Below are 26,646 nucleotides of genomic sequence, written 5' to 3'. Positions count from 1 at the left end.
AAGCAAAAAGAAATTAAGAGACCACGAAAGACATAAACCAAACTATTTAATGTAAGTAAGCACCAAAACACCGAATACTGACTACCGGAGCTATGTGGGCCGCACAATAAATACCAAAGGGGTGAAGGCCATGTAGCTGCAGCTTGGGAACCAGGTTATTTTATCAATTTATTGAAATCAAAGTGCATGTAATACCAAAACATTTTTTGTGGAAAGGTTAGAATCACGTCAAGTTTCTATTTCAGCTTCTGTCCCCATCGGTGGAAACATTGTTGGGGTTATTTTACCGAAGGCATATACAGTAGGCTGTTCACTTTGTAAGGGGATTTTCCCTTAACTTAGTCAATGTGGTGAAATTCATATTACAAAAAATAGCCAATGTTTTAAAAATCAGTTTGTAAATGGATAGAAAACTGGCAAAAAGACCAAATTCAGAGAGTAGTGGTTAATGATTAGTACTCTGAATGGTCTACGGTTGTTAGTGGTGTACCCCAAGGTTCAGTGTTGGGACCCTTACTTTTTAATATCTTTACAAATGATATAGGGTCTGGGAATAAAAAGTTCCATTTTAGTGTTTACAGATGACACCAAGCTATGCAGTGTAATAACATACTTACACACATACTTACAAGCCAACCTCAATGCACAATGTTTAACTGGGCAACTGTGTGGCAAATGAGGTTTAATGTTGATAAATGCAAAGTTATGCACTTGGGGGCTAAGAATATGCATGCGTCATACATACTAGGGGGAGTACAACTGGGGGGATCCGTAGTGGAGAAGGATCTGGGGGTTTTGATCATAAGCTCAATAATGGCATGCAATGCCAAGCTGCAGTTTCCAAAGCGAGCAAAGTCCTTTCTTGTATTAAGAGAGGTATGGACTCCAGAGACAGAGATATAATTTTGCCCCATGTACACACCATTAGTAAGACCTCATCTGGAATATGCAGTTCAGTTTTGGGCACCAGTTCACAAAAAGGATATTGGGGAACTGGAGAAAGTGCAGAGAAGGGCAACCAAACTGATAAGAGGCATGGAGGAGCTTAGCTATGAGGAAAGATTAGAGGAACTGAATTTATTCACTCTTGAGAAGAGGAGAATAAGAGGGGATATTATCAACATGTGCAAATACTTGGTGTTGAGTTTTTCACTTTAAAGTCATCACAGAAGACAAGGGGGCACTCTTTACGTTTGGAGAAAAAGAGATTTAACCTCCAATTATGGAAAGGCTTCTTCAAAGTAAGAGCTGTGAAAGTGTGGAATGGACTCCCTCAAGAGCTGGTTCTGTCCAGCTCAGTAGATTGTTTTAGGAAAGGCCTGGATTCTTTCCTAAATGCACATAATATAACTGAATACTAACATTTATAGGTAAAGTTGATTCAGGGAATATCTAAATAATCAGAAAGGAATTGAATTGGATAATTCTTTATTGTTTTTTTTGTTTTGCCTTCCTCTGGATTAACTGTGGGTATAGGATTGTGTATAATTTTTTCAGTTTTTCAAAGTTTTCAATTTGTGTGTGTGTGTTTTTTTTTCTTTTTTTTGGTTGAACTGGATTGACTAGTGTCTTTTTTCAACCAGATTATCTATGTATCTATGTGCAAGGGAAAAAAAAAGTATTTTTGCTTGCACATGTTTGGATGATGAATGACAGTAGAGGTTCTCCTCATTCAAGAAAGGAAAAATTCCTTGCGTAGTGATCATGACTCTTTGTCTAAAAGGGGTTGTAAAGGATTCCCCCCCCCCCCCTAAATTGCTTCCTTTACCTTAGTGCAGTCGTCCTTCACTTACCTCATCCTTCGATTTTGCTTTTAAATGTCTTTATTTCTTCTGAGAAATCCTCACTTCCTGTTCTTCTGTCTGTAACTCAACACCGTAATGCGAGGCTTTCTCCCTGGTGTGGAGAAAGCCTCTTGAGGGGGAGGGGGAGAGCAGGCAAGTCAGAACACATTCTACTTTGCAGATAGAGAAAGGAACTGTGTGTTAGTGGGCATCCTGACACTCCTGCTCGCCCCCTCCCCCCTCAAGAGGCTTTCTCCACACAGGAAGAAAGCCTTGCATTACGGTGTGTAGTTACAGACAGAAGAACAGGAAGTGAGGATTTCTCAAAAGAAATAAGGATATTTAAAAGCAAAATTGAAGGATGAGGTAAGTGAAGGAGGACTGCACTAAGGTAAAGGAAACTATTTAGGGAAAAACATGTTTTCCTTTACAACCTCTTTAACCAATCCCAATGTCTGTGTGACAGGAAGTGGAAGGAAATATAACATTTTGCATTTGTCACCAACAGAGCAAAAGAAAGGGAATCTTTTAATAAAGTCACCTGTTCCGGTGACAGCTGTCCAAAGCTGGCCATACATAAGTAGATTTTCGAACAAACATTCGCATGAACATTCTCGGTACATTTGATGGCTTGACAAAAGTTATTTAAAAGTAGTTTCAAAGTTTGTTTGCTTTTAACATTTTGCAATGAATGTAATTTTCAGAACGGAAGAAAAAAATTTGTTCAGAAATGTTTTCCTTCCTTCTAATTGTCTCATCTTCAAAAACCAACTTTGATTTGACCCCACTAACCGAAAGATAATCGCATGAATGTTCTTAAACAGAAATTTCTATTATCGTATGGCCAGCTTAGGGGATTTTCCCTCACGTCCGAGAGTTTTTTCCTACTTCAGGTTATGTTTCCACTATAGGAACTGATGGTAAATGTCCCCAATTGGACACAGACAACAACAACAAAAAAAAACATTCGTTACTCTACCAAACAGTTTTGGCTTGAGATACACTTTATCAAATATATACAGAAAACTGACGTCTATAACATCGATATCTGATTTTTTTGTGTTGGAACACGACTTATACTGACAGCCAGTTAGTAGTACACAATACACATATAGCTTCATGGGTTCTGCTTCAACCTGCAAAGACAGACAGCCACCAATTAAAAAAAAGTTTAGGAGGGTGGGTGAGGGGTGATTTTACAGAGCAAAAAAGAAGACAATGATGGGGGAAGGAAAGGGACCCTGGCATCTTAGTTTTTCTTATATGGTTAAGGATTGCAATTTTGCAACATAGTAGCACAGGGTGCTTTAAATCCAATCTAAACTCTTTCAATCAGCATTAACTATTTTTAATCCGTATTCTGTTAGAATAAGTAAATAGATAAGAAGGTATATTTTATTTTCTTATTTTAAATTTTTCATTACATTTCTTGAGTTGCTTCTGGTTTTTGGTCTAGGTCAAAATGATCAAAATGATCTCATATATCCCAGAAGTCTCCATGGGCATTTTTTTCTTTCATCTGGAGGAGGGGGGTTTTAACAGCTAAGCACAGCCTCCTGTCTGCATGCCTGAGCTAAGGGATGATGATTCCAGGAAATAAACACTACAGGCAGTCCCATGTTATGAACACCCGAGTTATGAATGGCCTCAAATGCCAGCCACTTGTGCTCCATGCTGGTCCTGGATACCTCCGAGCACCTCTACATCCCACACTGCAGTACTACATGTACTGCATGACCAGGAGAGCCCCAGGTAACATAACAAGCGCCCGGAACATCCCACATCCATGCATAGGCGGGAAGATACACTTACAAAGACAGCGTTCCAACTGGAAGTTACACTTACAAATGCAGTGTTACGACTAACGAACAAATTCCACTTACGAACAAACCTACAATCCTTATTGTGTTCGTAACTCGGGGACTACCTGTATATAAATCATCAGCCATTATCAAGATGACCATGGCTAGAAATGCTATGGTGGAGTTTTTAATTTCTCAACAAAATAAAGCATGGAGACATGGATGGATGGGAGAGTTTGTCTTGAATATTAAAAATGAATTAAATAGTGTTATTAGTTTGTGGTGCTTAGATACAGTTTAGTTACGCTTTAAAGTAGAAGTAAACCCTTCTTTGACACTTGTACCTACAGGCATGCCTATAATAAGGCTTTCCTGTGGGTAGAGTGAATATCTCCTAACCTGCACCGTTTAGGAGATAGTCACACTGCATGCAGCCGGTGACGTCACCGGCGCATTCACTCTGAAGGGATGTTATACCCGTGACATCCCTTCAGAGCTCCATGACTCCCACATGCATGCATGGCAGTGACGTCATTGGCCAACTGTCATTGGCAGCAATCAACAAAGTTCACACTAAAGTCAATTTCCATCGACACCACAAAAAATATCATTAGAACCCTGCGAGACAGTACATCACCAAACGATATCATCCCCACAAAAGTGCTGAAAGAACGTGCCAATATTTTGGCACCGGCGATCACGCACCTTATAAATTTATCATTTAAGGAGGGTGCGGTACCAACCTCCCTAAAAAAATGGCATAAACAAACCCATCCTAAAAAACAACAACCTCGACCCCAAAAACCTAAACCATCATCCCCCCATAACAGGCCTAAACATCTTCTCAAAGATAATGGAGAAAGTAGTAGTGCAACAACTACAAAACCATCTAGACACCCACAAACTACTGGACCCACTGCAAATCAGTTTTTTTCGTCCTGGTCACAGGACGGAAACAGCACTGCTCAAAATATGGGATGACGCTCTCGAGGCAGCAGATGAAGGAGAATCATGTCTTCTGGCACTGCTGGACCTGAGCGCGGCCTTTGACACAGTAGATCACAAAATACTGCTGTCACGCCTAGCAGAAATAGCTAGAGTTGCAGACTCGGATCTTCCTTGGTTCTCCTCCTTCCTGGAAAATCGATCCCAGACAGTGAAATTAGGTCCTTTTACCTCAGAACGACGCACTATATCATGCAGAGTCCCCCAAGGGTCACCACTGCCGCCTGTACTATTCAATATCTATCTACGCCCACTCCTTAAAATTATCAGTAACCAGGAGTTACTCTACCATTCCTATGCCGACGACACCCAGCTTTATTTTCGCATCAGCAGTAAAAAGGATCATTATCTCGGACTAGAGAAATGCCTTACTTTGATAGAAAATTGGATGACGGAGAGTTACCTTAAACTCAATGGAGCACAAACAGAACTTCTGCTGTTCCACGCTAACCGCAAGAGACCAGCGATGGCCTCATGGATGCCCCCGCCCATCTTGGGACAAATCATTACCCCTAGGACCAAAGTCAAAAGCCTCGGAGTCACCTTTGACTCCGACATGACAATGGATGCACAAATTGGCTCAGTAGTCAGCGGATCTCACCATCTGCTGCGCCTGCTACGTAGACTCATCCCCTTCATCCCAAAAGAGGACACAGCGGTCGGTGTGGGAACAATAATCAACTCCAGACTCGACTATGCAAACGCCCTGTATCTAGGTCTTCCAAAATACCAGGTTGCTCGTCTACAAATCGTCCAGAACACGGCGGCGCGACTGATAACAGGGAAAAAACCCTGGGAATCAATTTCTCCCTCCCTCAGGTCCCCTCACTGGTTGCCCTTGAAGGACCGGATCACATTTAAGGCCCTTTGCCTGACGCACAAATGTGTTTAAGGAATCGCACCCCAATATCTATGTGAGAAAATAAAATACCACAACCCCAATCGTGTTCTCAGGTCAACTAACCAAAATCTACTTCAAATCCCTAAGGCCTGTTATAAGACAAAAGGAGAACGGAGATTTGCAGTCCAAGGACCCCGGCTGTGCAACGCATTACCAACCGATATCCGAACGGAAATGAATCACCTGGCTTTCAGAAAAAAACTCAAGACTCACCTATTCTGAAGGCCAAAATTAGAAGGAAATGGATACCAAGCGCCTTGAGGCGATTCAGTTCGCATATGTAGCGCTATACAAGTTTTTTCATTCATTCATTCATTCAACCTGATGGCTGGAGGATGCAAACCCGGAAGGAAGACCGGGTGAAGATCGTATTGTTTGTTAGCGGTGACAACACGGCACTGGTGGGATTCGTTCTAAGGTAAAACATAAATAAATTTGGTGTGGTTCACAATCACAACTATTTCCCATTTGTTGCTAACAATACCAATACTAGTGCTAGTGACTGTATTCTCAAGTTTCTCGGTTACCCAAAATTAAATCTTCTAAATACAACAACTGTTGAAACCTTGCCTGGAGTCTGTGTATGCTGCTTCCCCAGGTTTAGTACCATACTGCAAAATGAAGGGAAAACGTTCTGGACAGCCACACTCCAAAAATGAATTGCTTTTATTGTAAAATCAAAAAACACACAGGATACATGCCACAGCAAATGGGGTACAAGCTGACGCGTTTCACACCAAACCTTAGTGCTTATTCATAGCTTACGTACCATACTCCTGGCCCCGGCCACACGTGTATTCAGTGACATGTCTGCATTTTTCTTATTATACCTGGATGCTGTGAAGGAGATTTATGAAGTAAAACAAAATCAAATCACACATCTATTGCAATAGGGCTGCCTCACATTTAGCAATGTATATAAGGAACAGAATTGGTGACTCCGACACCTGCAATCCTGGGCTCCCAACTTATCATTTTTGAAAAAGTCAGCAACTGATCTAGCACTCTAGGGGCACCCTCTGAAGAGCGATCTGTAGGCTATGAGGAGCCGATCCTCCACTGTGTAACAATTTACATTTTATTATCAGCTCATCTCTCACAACTTGGAAAATATAAAAGCACAATTCACTGAGATGGCACCACATCCATATGTGAAAAGCAAAAAATGTATAGAGAAAACAACGTTAAGGCGCCACACATCAATTCAGAAAAAATGAACACTTCAAATTCAAAACAAATTTTATTGGCAACATAATTCCTTTAAAGCTTATACAACAATTAAAACACATTTTTTTTATTGATGTATAAGCTTTTAAAAAGGAATTATGTTATAAATAACATTTTAAAGAGAAAGTAAACCCTGATGGGTTTTACTTCCTCTTTGTTTCCCTGCAAAGGTAAAGCATAATGGGCTACTATGCATCATATAGTAGCCCATTATGTGTCACTTATCTGAAAGCCTGCAATGTCACCGCTGTCCCCTCTTCCACCAAGCATCCATCTTCCTTCCAGGTATTGCGGCTCCGGTGCTGTGTATGGGCGGAGCCGCGATGACGTCACTCCCGTGCATGCCCACAGGAGTCGCCAGTCACAGCATGCTCGCCGTTTCTAAAGGAGTCTAAAGTGCACCTACACAGTTGTCTATGGTACAAGCGCCGCAGACATAGGCGCCTGTCTCATTTCTAAATATCTCCTAAACTGTGGAAGTTTGGGAGATATTTTGAGCACCTACAGGTAAGCCTTAAAAGTAAAAGTGGTTTTAAAAGGTTTACAACCACTTTAATCAGTCAAGTATTCATTTTTTTCTGGAGTTGTGTGACGCCTCAAAGTTCTTTTCTCTATTCATTTTTTGCTCATCTCTCACAGTTATCTTTACCACTTGCCCATCCATTGTAGATTATAAGCTCTTACAGGCAACCTAACCTTTTTGCATTGAGCTGTATTGTATCTGTACTGTCTCCCTTTATTTTGCAAAACGTTGTATAAACTATTGGCATTATAAGGCCTCATGCACACTGGACATTTTACGATTTCTCCTAGATGCCTTTCTACGTGGCGGCAACAGTTTGGCACAAGAAATGCTTGACGCCTGTAAAAGCTTGTTATGCATATTGGTGTGTCAAGAGCTTGGATTTTTGGGCCAGAATAATTATTTACAGTGGCTTGAAAAAGTATTCATACCCCTTTGAAATTTTCCACATTTTGTCATGTTACAACCAAACAACGTAAATCTATTTTATTGGGATTTTATGTGATAGACCAACACATAGTGGAAGTGGAAGGAAAATGATAAATGGTTTCCAATTTTTTTTACAAATAAATATCAGAAAAGTGGGATGTCCATTTGTATTCGGCCCCCTGAATCAATACTTTGTAAAGCCACCTTTTGCTGCAATTACAGCTGAAAGTCTTTTTGGGAATGTCTCTACCAGCTTTGCACATCTAGAGAGTGACATTTTTGCCCATTCTTCTTTGCTAAATAGCTCAACTTCTGTCAGATTGGATGGAGAGTGTCTGTGAACAGCAATATTCAAGTCTTGCCACAGATTCTCAATTGAATTTAGGTCTTGGCTTTGACTGGTCCATTCTAACACATGAAAATGCTTTGATCTAAACCATTCTATTGTAGCTCTGGCTGTATGTTTAGGGTCGTTGTCCTGCTGGAAGGTGAACCTCCCCCACTCTCAAGTCTTTTGCAGACTCTAACAGGTTTTCTTCTAAGATTGCCCTGTATTTGGCTCCATCCATCCTCCCATCAACTCTGACCAGCTTCCCTGTCCCTACTGAAGAAAAGCCTCCCAGAACATGATGCTGTCACCACCATGTTTAACGGTGGGATGGTGTGTTCAGGGTGATGCACAGTGTTAGATTTCCGCCACACAAAGCGTTTTGCTTTTAGGCCAAAAAGTTAAATTTTGGTCTCAACTGACCAGAGCATCTTCTTCCACATGTTTGCCGTGTACCCCATGGCTTCTCACAAACTGCAAACTGGACTTCTTATGGCTTTCTTCTTGCCACTCTTCTATAAAGGTCAGATATATGGAGTGCATGACTAATAGTTGTCCTGTGGACAGATTCTCCCACCTGAGCTGTTGATCTCTGCAGCTCCTCCAAAGTTACCATGGGCCTCTTGGCTGCTTCTCTGATGAATGTTCTCTTTGCCTGGCCTGTCAGTTTAGGTGGATGGTCATGTCTTGGTAGGTATGCAGTTGTGCCATACTCTTTCAATTTTCAGATGATGGATTGAACAGTGCTCTGTGAGATGTTCAAAGCTTGGCATATTTTTTGATAACCTAACCCTGTTTTAACACTTCTCCACAACTTTAATCCTGACCTGTCTGGTGTGTTCCTTGGCCTTCATGATGCTGTTTGTTCACTAAGGTTCTCCAGCAAACCTCTGAGGGCTTCACAGAACAGCTGTAATTATTCTGAGATTAAATTATACACAGGTGGACTCTATTTACTACTTAGAAGAAAAAATGGAAAAGAGGCTTGGACTTTTTAGGCACAACCAAGCAATATTTATACAAAAATATATTTTATTGTAGACATAAAGAATCTATCATTTTTAAAAATCCACATTCAAATATAAGATAAAATGCAGCTACTGTACATAACCAATTGACAACTACATGGAAACTTGGAGATGAAAACAGATCATTCCATTGTAGTAGTGGATCCAAGAGTATGGTTATATTACATGGAAACGATGTAGAAATGTTCTAAGCTCTACATGTTACGCACCTTGTGCTTCTTCAGGAGAATCAGAATGATAAATAATGTGGAGTATAAATTAGGGAATATAGCTTAAACACAAGGTAAAGTATATAAAATGCAGGGCGGCTGTTAAGAGGTTTCAAATAATCCTGTCACAAAATTCTGGTATAGGTATAAAGCATCAGTTCAGTAGATAACTAGTAAGAAGAGAGGGCAAAAAAGGAGGTTCTTTGTAAAAATATATTTGTATCAAAAGTATCAAAGATATATCAAGGCACATCCTAGGTAGGGGGCAGCCACTAGTCGGCTCCTCACTGAGGAGTAGTTGAACCCACTAGTTTAAAAGGAACCAATGGTGGAATCTTCCCTAATAAGCCCAGAGCACGGATAAATCTGTAAATAATCTTAACACAGGAACCAGATCGTATAACAGCCACCATATGCTAACACACCAAATGCGTGTAGCATTCTGATTCTCCTGAAAAAGTGCAAGGCACGTAACATGTAGAGCATAGAACATTTCTACATCACTTTCCTGTTCCAGAATTTCGTGACAGGATTATTTGAAACCTCTTAACAGCCACCCTGCATTTTATATACTTTACCTTAATTTGTTTTTAAGCTATATTCCCTATACTCCACATTATTTAGCATTCTGATTCTCCTGAAGAAGCACAAGGCGCGTAACATGTAGCGCTTAGAACATTTCTACATCACTTTCATGTAATATAACCATACTCTTGGATCCACTAGTACAATGGAATGATCTGTTTTCATCTCCAAGTTTCCATGTAGTTGTCAATTGGTTATGTACATTAGCTGCATTTTATCTTATATTTGATTTATGAATGTGGATTTTTAAAAATATAGATTCTTTATGTCTACAATAAAATATATTTTTGTATCAATACCGTTTGGTTGTGCCTAAAAAGTCCAAGCATTTTTTCCATTTTTTTCTCCTCAATCTAATAGGATGTGGCACTGTTTACTATTTTAGTATCCACAGGACCCTTCTGTGTTGATACAATTATTTTTTTTCATCTATATACTACTTAGGTGACTTCTGAAGGCAATTGTTCCACTAGATTTTAGTTAGGGGTATCAGAGTAAAGGGGGTTGAATGCAAATGCACATCACGCTTTTCAGATATTTATTTGTAAAAAATATGGAAAACCATTTATCATTTTCCTTCCACTTCACAATCATGTGCCACTTTGTGTTGGTCTATCACATAAAATACAAAATGGGGAAAATTTGAAGGGGTATGAATACTTTTTCAAGGCACTATATTCTGGTCATTGAAATTAATTAATGCTCAAGTGCTACATGTGACTAGCTTAGACAGGTTTACAGACATCAAGCTTTTTTTCTGCCAAGACGCCGCCGCTCCGGGATGCACTGGTGGTGTTTTTTTTTTTTTTTTAATGACTCTAAACGCCTATGTATGCATGGATGCAGGGGTGTTTAATGTCAGAAAAAAAAGCCAGACACCCCTAGGAGCAGTATTAAAAATGCTCAGTGTGCATGATGAGGCCCTAAAATCCTGTATAATAAAAATAATAAGGAAAATTTTATAATAAATAATAATAATAATTTGTATACTATTGGGGGGAAGCAGTTTTTGCATGGAGGGTATCTCCAGGCTTCTGTTACCTCTACTGATGAATAATGGAGCAGGGTAGCAGAGAGTTGTTATTATAGTTCCGCTTTCATAAAACCAGCTAAGACCTTACCTGGCTGTTTCCACAAAAGCAGTTAACATGCACTCCCGACCTGACATCATTGGAATTTTCATGCTCACGCCCTTCACTAATTCATTCTTCTTTACACAGCAGATTACACAAAGCAGAAAAGACACTAAAGCAAGAAAAACAAAAAATAGCTCCCACTGCATTATGGGCTCTGAACTGCCTACTCTTGCCTAGGAGGACTAATCATATACTGTAGGAACTACCATTTGGATAATGCTATTGCTGTGTGTGCTTATTAATAGGGTTGCCACCTTTTCATCAAGTCAAACCCGAACCCTTTAGCAATTTTTTTATAGTATAAACTATACATATATTTTGCTATTAAATAACATTTCTAATCATATGAAGTTAATAACAAGAGTTCCCCTTTACATCAGAGTCTACAGAGTTCCCCTTTACATCAGAGTCTACATAGTTCCCTTTTACATCTGAACTTGCAGAGTTCCCCTTCTCTCTAAGGGGGAAATCTGCAGACTCTGATGTAAGGGAGACCTCATAAGTAGAACGAGGAATTTAGAGCACTTGGGTGACACTGTGTTGCCAGTACTGAGAGTGTACTAGGACCAAACAAAGCACATGTAGACTACAATACCCCTACTAGTAGGTAGGACAAGGTGCCCAATGATATCTGCAGCAATACAGATGTTACCCTTAAAGTGCCTCAGCCATGTAATTGAAATATGATTAGCCCCCTCCATGTGACAGTGCTTTGGCCTTGCAATACATGACTGTGCCATTGGGGACTGTCTTGGTTGGATATGGAGGAGGTGGATCTGTTCTACCTACAGGGTATTTTGGGGCAGAAGGCTACTGGCGCCACTTTAATTACTATGACAGCAATTCTACAAGTTTGACCTGTTACTTTTTGGTGCCTATCATACAAGTACACTTTACTGTTATAAAATTTCCCTTCATATAGTTTCACACCTATGCACTTTTGTGCATCACTGCAACACATGATAATGCGCCATACACGCATTAGTCTGGTGCAGTGCCATTTGTTTTTAGTGGCACCCCAACATACTAAGGCAATGCACCGCAATGTAACGAACTTCCTTATGCTGTGGTGTGCAATGTCAGAAAATATGCCGCATGTCCTATTTTTATGAATTTACTATAGGTGCATTGGTAGCCCATACAAGAGACCACAGCACATGTAAACACATGATGCGGTCTCCGACCCAATTTCTTTTTTCTGTTGTTGTAATAAACTGTATTAGATTACTCTTGTCCTGATGGTGTTTTAGGTGCTCATCCATGTCTTTATGGACCTTGCTTTATGCACTGGTGCGAAGTCATGTTGGAACAGGAAGGAGCCATCTCCAAACTGTTCCCACAAAGTTGGGAGCATGAAATTGTCCAAAATGTCTTGGTATGCTGACGCCTTAAGAGTTCCACTGGAACTAAGGGGCCAAGCCCAACCCCTAAAAAACAACCCCACACCATAATCCTCCCTCCACCAAATGATTTTGAGGGGTGGCCCAATACTTTTGGCAATATAGGGCCGGATCCACGTACCTCCGCGCATTTTTCCGTCCGGCGTAGCGTATCTCAGATACACTACTCCGCCGTAACTTTCAGCGTATTTTCCGTATCCTGAAAGAATTTGCACCATAAATTACGGCGGCGTAGTGTAACTGTGTCGGTGTAAGGGCGCGCAATTCAAATGGATGAGATGGGGGCATGTTTTATGTCAGGGGTACTGAATTAAAATTCAAGGAGGTCCGGTCGCCAAAATTTTCTTTGGGCCGAGGTCCGAATCTCAAGTCTGTGCTATGACTCAGAAAGATTGTAGTCACATGTGTCCCCATCACAGCAGCGCCCATTTACATCGGGTGTCCCCATCACAGAGCTTCTTTACATCAGGTGTCCCCATCACAGCGCCCCTTTACATCAGGTGTCCCCATCACAGCGCCCCTTTACATCAGGTGTCCCCATCACAGCGCCCCTTTACATCAGGTGTCCCCATCACAGCGCCCCTTTACATCAGGTGTCCCCATCACAGCAGCGCCCCCTTTACATCAGGTGCCCCCATCACAGCAGCGCCCCCTTTACATCAGGTGCCCCCATCAGAGCGCCCCTTTACATCCGGTGTCCCCATCACAGCGCCCCTTTACATCAGGCATTCCCGTCAGAGTGCCTCCTTACATCAGATGTCCCCATCAGAGTCCTCCTTAACATAAAATATGCCCATCAGCGTGTCCCTTAACATAAAATAAGGGTCACGTTGATGGGCACATTTAATGTTAAGGGACACTCTAACGGGCAAATTTTATGTTAAGGGGCACTCTGATGGGCACAACAAAATGTGGCCCTTAACATAAAATTTGCCCATCAGAGGGCCCCTTAACATAAAATATGTCCAACAGCGTGCCCCTTAACATAAAATAAGGGTCACGCTGATGGGCACCTTTTATTTTAAGGGGCACTCTGATGGGCACATTTAATTTTAAGGTGCACGCGGATGGGTATATTTTTTAAGTGCACGCTGATGGGCACATTTTATGTTAAGGGACACTCTGATGGGCACAAGAAAATGTGTCCATCAGTGTGCCCCTTAACAAAATATGCCCATCACTGTGCACATTAAAAATATACTCATCAGTGTGCCCCTTACAATTAAATGTGCCCATAAGTGTGCCCCTTAAAATAACATTTTCCATCAGAGTGCCCCTTAATGTTAACAACATATGCCCAGCAGTGTGCACAATAGAAATATGCCCTTGAGTTATCACTAATGGCCCACATACCTTGAATGCAGGAGGGCACTGAAATACCGAAGGGGGTGGAAGCTGCGAGATAAGGAGCCAGGATTCCGAAACCGCGAGCAGCAGGGGGCGGAGCGCACGTGACATCACGCCCCTTTTTGCAAGGAGAGCCAGAAGTGGACCCGGGAAAGCAGGGGGCGGGGCGCGCGTGACGTCACACCCCTAATCGCTGTCCGTGAGTCTTCTGTGAACTCCGGACCTACGGCGAGGAGCAGGGGGGCAGGCGCGCGCACGCATGCACGCAGCGTCACTGGTTGCTGGGGAAACCCCAGCGGTCCCAGCAAACCAACGCTTGCTGTCATTTTAGAATTATACTGGCGGTCCGGGCAGAAGCGGCACTCGGGCCGGACTCGGACCGCGGGCCGCCATTTAGTGACAGCTGTTTTATGTTAATACGTCTTGACCCAACGTCCGTGGGGGTATCCCAGTGCGCATGCTCCAAATTAACCCGCAACAAGCCAATGCTTTCGACGTGAACGTAATTCTACGCAAAGCCCTATTCGCGAAAGTTTTACGCAAACAGCGTAAAATTTGACGCTGGCCCGACGTCCATACTTAACATTGAGTACGCCTCATATAGCAGGGGTAACGTTCCGCCAAAAAAAGCCTTACGGAAACGACGTAAAGAAATGCGCCGCGCGGACGTACGTTTGTGGATTGGCGTATCTAGCTAATTTGCATACTCGATGCGGAAATTGACGGAAGCACCACCTAGCGGCCAGCGTAAATATGCACCTTAGATCCGACGGCGTACTAAGGCCGGGTACACACGGACAAACATGTATGGTGAAAGCGGTCCGTCGGACCGTTTTCACCATACATGTCTGCCAGAGGGCTTCTGTACGATGGTTGTACACACCATCGTACAGAAGTCCGCGCGTAAACAATACGCGGGGCGTGTCCGCGGTGTCGCCGCGTCGATGACGCGGTGTCGCCGCGACAATGACGCGGCGACGTGGGCGGCCCGCCTTTAAAATGCTTCCACGCATGCGTCGAAGTCATTCGACGCATGCGAGGGACCGCGGGCGCCTGGACATGTACGGTAGGTCTGTACTGACGACCGTACATGTCCGAGCGGGCAGAATTCCAGCGGGCTGTTTTAAAACAAGTCCAGGAATATTTGTCTGCTGGGAAAAGGCCCGGCGGGCAAATGTTTGCTGGAATTCGGCCCGCTCGCGCCCACACACGACCAAACATGTCTGCTGAAACTGGCCTGCGGGCCAGTTTCAGCAGACATGTTTGGTCGTGAGTATGGGGCCTAAGACGTACGCCAGTCGGTTATAACCTAGCTCAGGGGTATCTTGTATTGTGGATAAAAAACAAAGATACGCCAGAGCCAACTAGAAGTTACGCGGCGTATCAATAGATACACCGTCGTAACTTCTTTGTGGATCTGGCCCATAGTGTGGATGAGCAAGTTTGGGTTGAATGAACTTGACTGACCTGCACAGAGTCCTGACCTTAACCCGATAGAACACCTTAGGGATGAATTTGAGTGCAGACTGCGAGCCAGGCCTTCTCGTTCAACATAAGTGTAATTAGGCCCTTAAAGAGCTCCTCTTTAAAAGAAACATTGTTTATTTTTTTTGCCAGACTATGCTAAGAAAATATCTGAATTTATCTTTTAAATAAATAACGTAACGCCCTCCTGTGGCTCTTCAGGTCTCTTGAAATAACAGTTTCACAGTGGAGATTCGTTTTCTGCTGCTTTGCCAGCATACCAATTTTGTTTTAGTTGACGGACTCAGCGATGTGAGAACAGATACATATTGGGTGTCCTTTAACTTCATTCTTGATTTCTGTAGCAAATTCTCCCAGATACCCGACACCGGATGGTTCCAAATCAATGCTTGTAGGATAATTTATGAATGCTTGTATGAGAACAAGGAAAGCGTGAAGCACATTGCTTGAAAGGAGCATATAGCCATATCCATCCTCTGTTATAAATAGAGTATCCATCGATGAAATAGATTATCCATCAATCACTACACACATGAAAAAAGGTGTCTCCCTAGGGTGTGATCAATGCAGGTAACATGTATAATACACACGATAATTTTTTCGGCATGAAAAAAAATGTTTTAAAAACGTCATTTAAAATGATCGTGTGTGGGCTTCACATTGTTTTTCATGTTCTGAAAAAAAATCATTTTTCGGGTTGTAAAAAATGATCGTGTGTGGGCTAAAACGAAGTTTTAAACCCGCGCATGCCCAGAAGCAAGTTATGAGACAGGAGCGCTCGTTCAGGTAAAACTACCATTCATAATGGAATAAGCACATTCATCACGCTGTAACAGACAAAAAAGCGCGAATCATCTTTTACTAACAAGGAATCCGCTAAAAGCAGCCCAAAGGCCAATAGAACTTCCCCTTTAGAGTGCTGTTGTACGTGTTGTACGTCACCACGCTTTGTTCATAATTTTTCAAAAACGATGGTGTGTGGGCAACATCGTTTTTAATGATGAAGTTGGAAAACCTACGTTGTTTTTTCATGCCTGAAAAATGATCGTGTGTACGCGGCATTAGTCATTGTGCCATTTATTTTCTGCTACATGCTACTTTGTCAATCAATATTATTATGTGAAAATCCTCCAGTCCTCCTGCACTTAAAGTGAACCTGAACTCAAAGTAAAGATTTAAAGCGATTGGGATAATGGCTAGCAAATCTCTAATCGCTCGTCATTCATAATGATGGATTGGCCCATCTTCGTGCAGCTTAGGAGGTACACAAACACGGGGCGGGTCTACATGCAGATGGCATCTTTTGGTTGTTACTATTCTGTTATCATGCTCCATAAGCTCACCTTACAACAGTGTCCGAATTATTTAAATTTGTGCAATATACACTACTGTACAAAAGATGTATGCAGGTGTGAACAAATGCTGTAAATTAAGAATGCTTTCAGAAGTAGAAGTGTTAAAGTGGTTGTAAACCCTTACAAACCACTTTATGCTACAGATAAGCCTATATTACAGGCTTACCTGTAGCTACCCTGGATATCTCCTAAACCTGCATGGTTTAGGACAGGGCTCGACAAAAACCGGGTGCCCGGTCGCAATTGCGACAAGAAATTGAGGCCGCGGCTTACTGGCCGTCGCAGGCCCGCCGCGATCGCGCCGTAATGTCTCTGTCACAAAAAAAAACGCTGATCGCCGTCATAATAAATAATCAATAAAAATGCCATAAAACGATCCCCTATTTTGTAAACACTATAACTTTTGCGCAAACCAATCAATAAATGCTTATTGTGATTTTCTTAACCAAAAATAATAATAAGAATACGTATCGGCCTGAACTGAGGAAAAAAAAATGTATATATTTTTTTGGGGATATTTATTATAGTAAAAAATATTGCATTTTTTTCAAAATTGACGCTCTATTTTTGTTTATAGCGCAAAAAATAAAAAACGCAGAGGTGATCAAATGCCACCAAAAGAAAGCTCTATTTGTGGGAAAAAGGATGCCAATTTTGTTTGGGAGCCACGTCGCACGACCGCACAATTGTCAGTTAAAGCGACGCAGTGCGGAATCGCAAAAAGGGGCAAGGTCCTTAACTTGCATAATGGTCCGGGTCTTAAGTAGTTTTTTTGAAGGAACTTGGCAAGTAGGTTGTTCCAAAAATCTTGGAAAACTAATCACAGATCTGTGGTTGTAGGCTGCCTTATAGTGGAGGTTCACCCTAAAAACAAGTATATACCATTCAATCCAGCATACTGCCGACATGTACAGTATGCTGTTTTATTTTTTATTTTTCGGTTTACATCCTGTAGTATAGGTATTTTCCCCCTGGCTTCCGGGTAGTGAATCCCGCTAAGTGATTGACGTATGACAAAAGCTTCACCCCCGTCGCATAATGCGCGTCACCAGTTTCCGAAAGAAGCCGAACGTCGGCGCTATACGGCGCCTGCGCGCGGTGACGCGCATTATGCGCAGACTCGCACTGTACCGCTCTCCAGCCCTTCGTTGAACAAACTGCCTGCTGCTAGAGCTAAATATTAAACATTTTCACTCAGAGCACCTGCTACCATTTTTCTGCACCCCAGTTCCTATCTTTTCATGCAGAGTTGAATTGAGTTGTGTAGCCTTTTTTACACATTGGAAGTATGGCTTTTTGGCTGTAATTCTTCCATAAAGACCACTTCTGGCCAGATTTCTCCTGACAGTAGATGGGTGTACCTGTGTCCCACTGTTTTTTTGCCAATTCTGTGCAGATGGCACTGCTGGACATCTTCTGATGTGGAAGGGAAGTAAGCATGATATGTCCTTCATCTGCTGCATTAAGTTTCCTTTGCGTCTTCAACGTTGTGTCTTCAACGTTGCTTGTTTATTTGTGGTTCTTCAAAAGTGCTTGAACAGAACATCTTAAAACCACAGTCTGCTTTAAAAAAAACTTCTGGGAAGATCTTGCTGATGCAGTATAACTACCTTGTGTCTTGTTCCTGTGCTCAGTCTTGCTATGGTGTATGACCTGTGACATGAAACTGTCTTCCACAATCTTACCTTAGTAGCAGAGTTGAGCTGTTACTCACCCTGTTTTAAGCCTCCTACACAGCTATGTTTCAACCTACATATGAAATGGATGATAATTAGCGTTTGCTTGGTATAATTTGTTAATCATACACCTCACTCTAATGCCGCGTACACACGATCATTTTTCGGGTTGTAAAAAACTATGTTTTTCAGGCTCTAGAAAAAACAACTTTTTTTTCAACTTCATTGTTAAAACGGCCTTGCCTACACACGATCATTAAAGAAAATGCTCTAGCAAAGCGCGGTGACGTACAACACGTACGACGGCACTATGAAGGGGAAGTTCCATTTGGATGACGCCACCCTTTGGGCTGCTTTAGCTGATTTTGTGTTAGTAAAAGACGATTCGCGATTTTCTGTCTGTTACAGCGTGATGAATGTGCTTACTCCATTACGAACGCTACTTTTACCAGAACGATCACTCCCGTCTTATAACTTGCTTCTGAGCATGCGCAGGTTTTTCACGTCGTTAAACGACAACGTTTAAAACGTCGTGAAAAAATAGAGCAAAAAAATTTGGTCGTTTTTCATAACCCGAAAAAAATGCTCTGAAGCCCACACACGGTCGTTTTTGATTATATTTTAAAAAACTTTGTTTTTTACAACCCGAAAAATTATCGTGTACACGCGGCATAATTCTACAACAGTGTACAAAGGCCCAGATTCACAAACGAGATACGAGATATTTCTCAGATACTCCGTCGTATCTCTCAGAGTATCTATGCGACTGATTCATAGAATCAGTTACGCATAGATAGCCCTTAGATCCGACAGGTGTAATTGTTTTACATTGTCGGATCTTAGGATGCAATACCGCGGCCGCCGCTGGGTGGAGTTCGCGTTGTAAACCAGCGTCGGGTATGCAAATTAGTAGTTATGGCGATCCACAACGGTTTTTCGCGTTCGCTACGTCGCTGCTAGTCTAGTTTCCCGTCGCAAAGTTAGTCGTCGTTTTTGGTGCCCTAACTTTACACAGCACACGTATGTGCTGTATAAAGTATGGCCGTCGTTCCCGCGTCGAAATTTGAAAATTTTTCCTTCTTGCGTAAGACGTCCGGGAATACGGAAGTACACTACGCACGTCGCCGTTCGAAAAAATTACGTCACTTCGCGCAAAGCGCGGCGGGAAATTCAAAAGGGAGCATGCGCAGTAGGTCCGGCGCGGGAGCGCGCCTAATTTAAATGGCACACGCCCCTTTGAATTACGCGGGCTTACGCCGGAGGCCGACGGCGGAAGTTTTCACGCAAGTGCTTGGTGAATCAGGCACTTGCGCTGAAAACTTGCGGCGGTGTAACGTATCTACGATACGTTACGCCGCCACGATTTTAAGTGAATCTGGCCCAAAGTGTGCAAGTGTAAGTATTGATGATGTTTTAAAGCCAAAGGGCAGTCACACCAAATATTGATTTGATTTAGATTTTTCTTCTGTTCACTCACTTTGAATTTATGGATATACCAAAAAATATGTAAAGTTTCAAAATAGTGTAAATTTGTTTTTATTAAAATGTAGAAAAAAATAAAACTAAAAACAATTGTACACTTACATTTTATGGTGCTCAGGTCAGCACCAACATAAACAACCTGGTTTGTATTTAATCCCGCAGGCCGTGTGAACAAACCAGCGTCAAAAGCAAGCTTCCTGATGACGTTAATATGTAGACATGTGCACACTGAAATATTGTGTTTCGTAATTTCATTTTTTGTCCGAAAAATACATTTATTTAGTTACTCCCGAAATTTGTTTTGTTTTTCATTAAAAAAATGCATTCGTCTGAAAATCCAAATTAAGGTCGAATGTGTCGTTGAAGGCTTATGGTGTCTGTCGAATGTTCTAAAAAAAAAAAAAGAATAATAATAATTTTTGACTCTTCATGTCTCTATGTCGAATCTTCTCTCTTTATGTAGAATAATATTGGACTAATAGAGTTAAGGTTAGGCACATTCGACCGCAACGAAAACGAAAATAAAGCATTTGTTTATGTCGGATCTTTCGGTTTTCGTTTTCTGTGCTTTCATTATCGTTTGTTAAAACGATAACGAAAATACCTGAAATTTGGACGAAAATGCATTCGGACGAAAACGAATGCACATGTCTATTAATATGTAAAATGCATTGAGGTTGTGTGACTGCCACCTGTGATGTCACTTCCTGTTGGGTTTGGGTTTCACTTCTGGTCGTTGGAACGCATGCCTGCTAGTCTGCAGGATTAAATACAAACCAGGCTGTTTATGTTGGTGCTAACCTGAGCACCATAAAATGTAAGTGCACAATTGTTTTTATTTCTTCTACTTTTTCATAAAAACAGAATTACATTATTTTGGAAACTTTACATCTTTTTTTGGTCTGAGCTGCTGGGGAGAGAGAGAAAATGAATCTGTGAGGCCAGTGGTTTGTCTTTTTCCATAGAGCAACTCTTGTGTGGTTCTTCTCAACTGCGTTTTGAGAACAGGTGATACCCCTAGCAGAGCTCAAAATTTCAAGTCCTGAACTACTAGCCAGGCCTCAAGAGTTACTCGCCACCAGTTGCCCCACCTAATTCATACACCGCCCTGCGCCTAATTGCACCCGTAAACACGCCCTCGTAGATTATCTCATCAATGACAATGTTTTATGCAGAATCAAGCTACAAAATTTAATATTACCAACAACAACTTTAACAAAATGGGACAGGGCACTGGGGGCCGACCAGAGGGACAGAGCACTGGGGGCCGACCAGAGGGACAGGGCACTGGGGGCAGACCAGAGGGACAGGGCACTGGGGGCCGACCAGAGGGACAGGGCACTGGGGGCCGACCCGAGGGTCAGGGCACTAGAACTGGGTCTCTTCCCCATTCTCTTGCTGTCTCCTCTGCAACTCCCATCCATCCTCTCTCTCTCTCTCTCCCATTCATCTCATCATCAGGAGCCTGTGTGTGCAGCAATCCTCCACCTTACTCATTACTTTCTGCTCTCCAGCTACATTGGTCGGGGGGGAGGGGGGCAGGCTCAGAGAGGTCATACTGTTAGGTCCCATGGCTTAATGAGAATTGTAAGGAGAGCACCTGTGTACTGCTCTGCCTGTGCGAGGCTCACCAGAATACTTTTCCCGAGCATGCACCTTTCCTCTTCGGCCGCCAATCTCATCGGGACTCTAAGTGTAGGCACAGATTGGAGGGAGATTGGTCATGCAGCCCTGTCATCACTCGCCCCCAGCTTAAATCCACTCGCCAAATGCTAGTAGGCGAGTGGAAATTTTGAGGGCTGCCCCTAGTATCATTATATATTGCTGGTAGGGGTGCATTCTGTATACAGAGTGGTGGAGCACAAATTGAAGGTATTATTTAAGCACATTTGTACCAGAGGGCACGGTGGTTGGAGTTTATAAGGACTATTTTATATGGACTTTTTATTTTTTATTTGAAATATTTTCTCAAGTGGATTGATATTTCTGATGGATGGTGTGATAGAGCCTTACTTTTTATATTTTTTAGTACCTAATCTTTTAATTAAAAAATCTGGTCCCTGTATAGAATAAGTACAGGTAGGGCTGATAAACACTTTTTTTTCTAAAACAAACATTGTTCATTTATCTCAAAGATGCCACGTTTGTTAAACTATTGGGTGGTTTATCTAGTGTGCAGCAGTTGTAGAAGTTCAAGTTGTTGTATTGGCGTCTAGCTGAGCTGTTTCCAACTTGACTGGTTATCTTTAGAGGCCATATAAAAAAAAAATCAGCAAGCTTCACCAGGTTACTTCCTAGCTTCATGCTGTGTGAACATGTTATGGGTTCTAGTAGGTGGTTTTTCATTGACGCCTCGGGTGCTAATTGGTTTTCTCTGTTTATCTGAGCTGATAAGGGCTAGTTTGGGAGAGCGGACCTTTCCCTTGTAGGTAAACTCTTTTCAGACAATTATAAAGGCAATTAGTTTGACAAGGGCATTCACAGACTTATAAAGGACATCTATATGCTAACACATCCTGAATGAAGTTTAAATAGACTTTAATGTCGAGGTGGGAGATGGTAATGGGCTTGGTAATGGGAGGAAAGGTCTATTATAGCAGAGTTCAGGGTGAAGACAATGTGGTGGCCACAAAAAGGTGGATTAGCATTAGGAATGACAAATGAGCACACACACTAAGATACAAAAACCGGAAGATCTAAGAGATGAGAAATCAAAGGCACCATTGGTAGGACACGTCAAGACTTATTAATTATGGATTATCAATTAAAGGGGAATGCCTGGCTAGGGTAGTGAAAAACTTTGCACTAGAAACATCACAGAGACAAATGTAGAAATGTCTATGTTTAAACTTTTTACAAGTTAGCCACAGAGTAAAGACTGAGGGTCCAATTACATTTTTGCAATGCATTCATGTGCTTTATGATGCATTGCATTAAGGCAGCCTGCTGAACAAGTTGTCAACACACCAAATGTTATAATGCAAGTCACTATCATGCACTACCTTAGTGAGTTGGGGTGCCATTCAAAATGTGGAGCCTTGCCAAGCCATTAGCAGTACATTAGTTATTTTAGGAGGAGAGCATTATAAATGTCAGGGAACATTGTCCAGGGTAACACAAGAGCAGAATTGTGCATCTTGCACCCGAATTTAAGAACTCTAAGTGGAAAAGTAGCACCAAGTGAAAGAAAGAAGAAGAAAAAGCTACTTTACACACATATTTATGGTGGCCAGATATCAAGCTCTGATGCAGAAGTCAGTGATGGTGGGGAGGAGACAATGTTAATTTTTATTCCCATGGGAAAATTGCCATTTTTTATAATATAAAAAGTAAAATATATAATTCTTTATTAAATTTTTTTTGCAAATTAGTACGATACAGACCCATATTAGAGTCTCCATTACATGCTACATCCGAAGCAGTTGCAATCATCAGTTACAGTACACAGTATCAAGGTAAATTCATAATTGAAAGACAAACAAACATTACCCATATACTATGTAGACATAAATTAAGGTTTGTTTCTGAGATTTGCACCTGTCACTAGAGGAAGTTATAAATATTGCTCATCTACGCAAAACTGGAAAAATAATTGTGATAATAAGGGGCATAAGTCCCATGTGGGATCAAGGGAAGAGGCTACCACTATAAAAGAAAAACATGGCCAGCACATTTTCTAGACCTGTGGGTAAATTTTGCTTAACATCACCAGGACGTGGTACCATTGTGATAGACCTGTTCTTGGAACCGGTTGGCTAGTGAGGATTTGTAGGTTAGAGTAATGACTACCAAACTGTGCTTTTGAGAGTGTCACCTTTAGTTCGGATAACCACTTACATATTGTATATATACATGTGGTGATAAAATCCCCCATAGCCATTAAGAAGCTTATAAATGTTGGTTAGCATGTGGGGGGGACAGATGACCCCTCCTCACTCAATTTCTCGAATGGAGTCAAAGGTCTTATATAGAAAATGTGATCCGGAATCAAGGCCAAGTAATGCTGCAGTTGGTAATCCACCCAGGGGTCCGGAGGTGGCTGCAGTAAATTGGAAATATGTTGTAGACTCCCACCCATTCTGGGTCATGAAGTGCCCATGAAGTTATTTTTTTCATAAAGGTATACAATTACAAAACTTGGTACTTGGAAAGGAAGGACCTTTGTTTTGAAATAGATTCCAACTTTAACTGAATGACATTTAGTTTTCTAAATTACTGCGGACCAAACAATTTTAATTTTTCAAAAGGAACAAGCAGTTACAGTGTTGGTGCAGCCTTTCAGCAAGGGACGAGTTTTAGGTTTCCTTGAATTGGACTTTAAAGAAGAATTTCAGGTATGGAATTTTTTACATTGGACCATTGTAACTATCCATATACTGCACCTGTGGGATCCCTCTAGAAACTGGAAATCAATGTAGTAAGCACTGCTACTCTAGTGATCTCCACTAACTTCTTGGTCCCGTGCCAAGGGGCTGCACTGCTGTATTGCGAACACAGGAGGTAAGCAACTCAGCTTGAGCCCCATTGAGGGAATTCTTAGCATTTTCTCATAAATGCCAAGCATTAACTGATTGGACACAGTGGAGAGGTGGGTGCAGTGGCATCATGATCTCCACCTTATCCCTTTAGAGAATGCTTAAATTTATTGAGAAAATGGAAAGCAATCTTTGAATGGCGCCCGTGTCAAGCAGCTGGCCTCTTGTGTTTACAATGCAACAGGGCAGCCGCTGGCCACAGTATCTGGAAGCTAGTAATTTCCAGCTTCTAGAGCAGGGGTCTCAAACTGGGGGCCCTCCAGCTGTTGCGAAACTGCAAGTCCCATCATGCCTCTACCTGTGGGAGTCACGCTTCTAACTGTCAGCCTTGCAATGCCTTATGGAACTTGAGACCACTGTTCTAGAGGGATCCAACGGTATGGTATACTGGTATACTGACCAAGCTGTATCAACGTAACTGTGTAAAAAATGCCACACCTGGAATTCTCATTTAACGTCCAACTCCAGGAAACCCAATACTCCTTCCTTGCAGTGGGGCTTCTCCACCCGTCAAGGGTCTAACTGCTCATTTCTGTCTAGGGAACCTATTCCTGACCCTCTGGTCCTCCCCCCACAGATTGTGCTCCCCATGCTTAGGTAATGGACTGTTTCTTAGCATCCTTATATGCGGTCTAATGCAGAGGGGCCTGCAGGAGTGGAGGACCAGGTAAATAAAAGTGCTTTACCAAGTCCCCTAGACAGAAATAAGCAGACAACCTGTGCAGTGTTGCGCAGCACCAACTGCAAGGGAAGTTTATGGGGTCCTGGAGTTCAGCCTTAACTGCATAGTATGATGGGAATGTATCAAGCAACAGCCCAATGGGACAGTACTGCTAGTTGTGAAGCATTGCTTCAGTGGTATAAAATCCCTAGATGTTGTTGGAAAATGTTGGCAGCTATGCATTGTACATCTCCCTGAGCCATGGTGTGACAAGTAAAACAATGTATATAAATTCCATCTGTGCCTTTTTTGGCATTACCTGTCCTGTGTATTGATGTGGATATTGGGTTGATCCTCACCTGTCTGACCCTGGTGATTGATGGGAGAATTTGGATTATTAGAAAACTGCCTGCAACCTTCCCAACATGTTTCCTCATGTCAAGTACAAATCTTGTACAAGCCCTGAGTTTGTCAGTATTTCCCTAATCTTTTTCCTGATCTGGTCTGTGTATTATCACTTAGACACAACACTTACTGCAAACACACATTTTGAATGTCGTAGAAGCCTTAATGCTTTGCACAGTCTGTTTGACCATGCACAGCTAAAATGATTCAATAAAGCAATGCAAAATATGATTTTCCACAAGGTCATGATTGTGTTATGCCCAAAAACAGCCAATCAGATTTCAGTTTCACTTTAGGAGTTGATACGGATTGGTTGCTCTGGGTTCTGGCACTGGTTCTGTATGTGAACCCTTTTGGAATGATATGGATTTCTGCACAAATTGGTCATAAAATGTGATCTGATCGTCATCCAAGTCACAACAATAGACAATCACAGTCTGCTTAACCCCTTAACGCCCGCCGCACGACTATATACGTCCGCAAAATGACACGGACTGGCAGATGGGCGTATATATACGTCTCTGCCTTCTAGCGGGTGGGGGGTCCGATCGGGACCCCCCCCCCGCTGCGTGCGGCGGATTCCCTCAGGGAGCGATCCGGGACGACGGCGCCGCTATTCGTTTATAGCCGCTCCGTCGCGATCGCTCCCCGGAGCTGAAGAACGGGGAGACACCCGTATGTAAACACGGCTTCCCCGTGCTTCACTGTGGCGGCGTATCGATCGAGTGATCCTTTTTATAAGGGAGACTCGATCGATGACGTCAGTCCTACAGCCACACACCCCTACAGTTGTAAACACACACTAGGTGAACCCTAACTCCTACAGCGCCCCCTGTGGTTAACTCCCAAACTGCAACTGTCATTTTCACAATAAACAATGCAATTTAAATGCATTTTTTGCTGTGAAAATGACAATGGTCCTAAAAATGTGTCAAAATTGTCCGAAGTGTCCGCCATAATGTCGCAGTCACGAAAAAAATCGCTGAACGCCGCCAATAGTAGTAAAAAAAAAATAGTTAATAAAAGTGCAATAAAACTATCCCCTATTTTGTAAACGCTATAAATTTTGCGCAAACCAATCGATAAACGCTTATTGCGATTTTTTTTTACCAAAAATAGGTAGAAGAATACGTATCGGCCTAAACTGAGGAGATTTTTTTTTTATATATGTTTTTGGGGGATATTTATTATAGCAAAAAGTAAAAAATATTGAATTTTTTTCAAAATTGTGGCTCTATTTTTGTTTATAGCGCAAAAAATAAAAACCACAGAGGTGATCAAATGCTACCAAAAGAAAGCTCTATTTGTGGGGAAAAAAGGACGCCAATTTTGTTTGGGAGCCA

The 26,646-nt window shown here is 42.0% G+C and overlaps 1 protein-coding gene across 1 annotated transcript in view; it reads left to right on the top strand.

Moving 5' to 3' along the window:
- LOC120936263 (protein eva-1 homolog C-like) overlaps nucleotides 1–26,646 on the top strand; it is a 583,492-nt gene that overhangs the window by 7,563 nt on the left and 549,283 nt on the right. The window lies entirely within an intron of this gene.

This window comes from Rana temporaria, chromosome 4, assembly GCF_905171775.1.
Source record: "Rana temporaria chromosome 4, aRanTem1.1, whole genome shotgun sequence".
In the NCBI taxonomy this organism is placed as follows: Eukaryota; Metazoa; Chordata; class Amphibia; order Anura; family Ranidae; genus Rana; species Rana temporaria.
The sequence above is the reverse complement of the archived record's forward strand: the minus strand, read 5'-3'. Positions and strand labels throughout refer to the sequence as shown.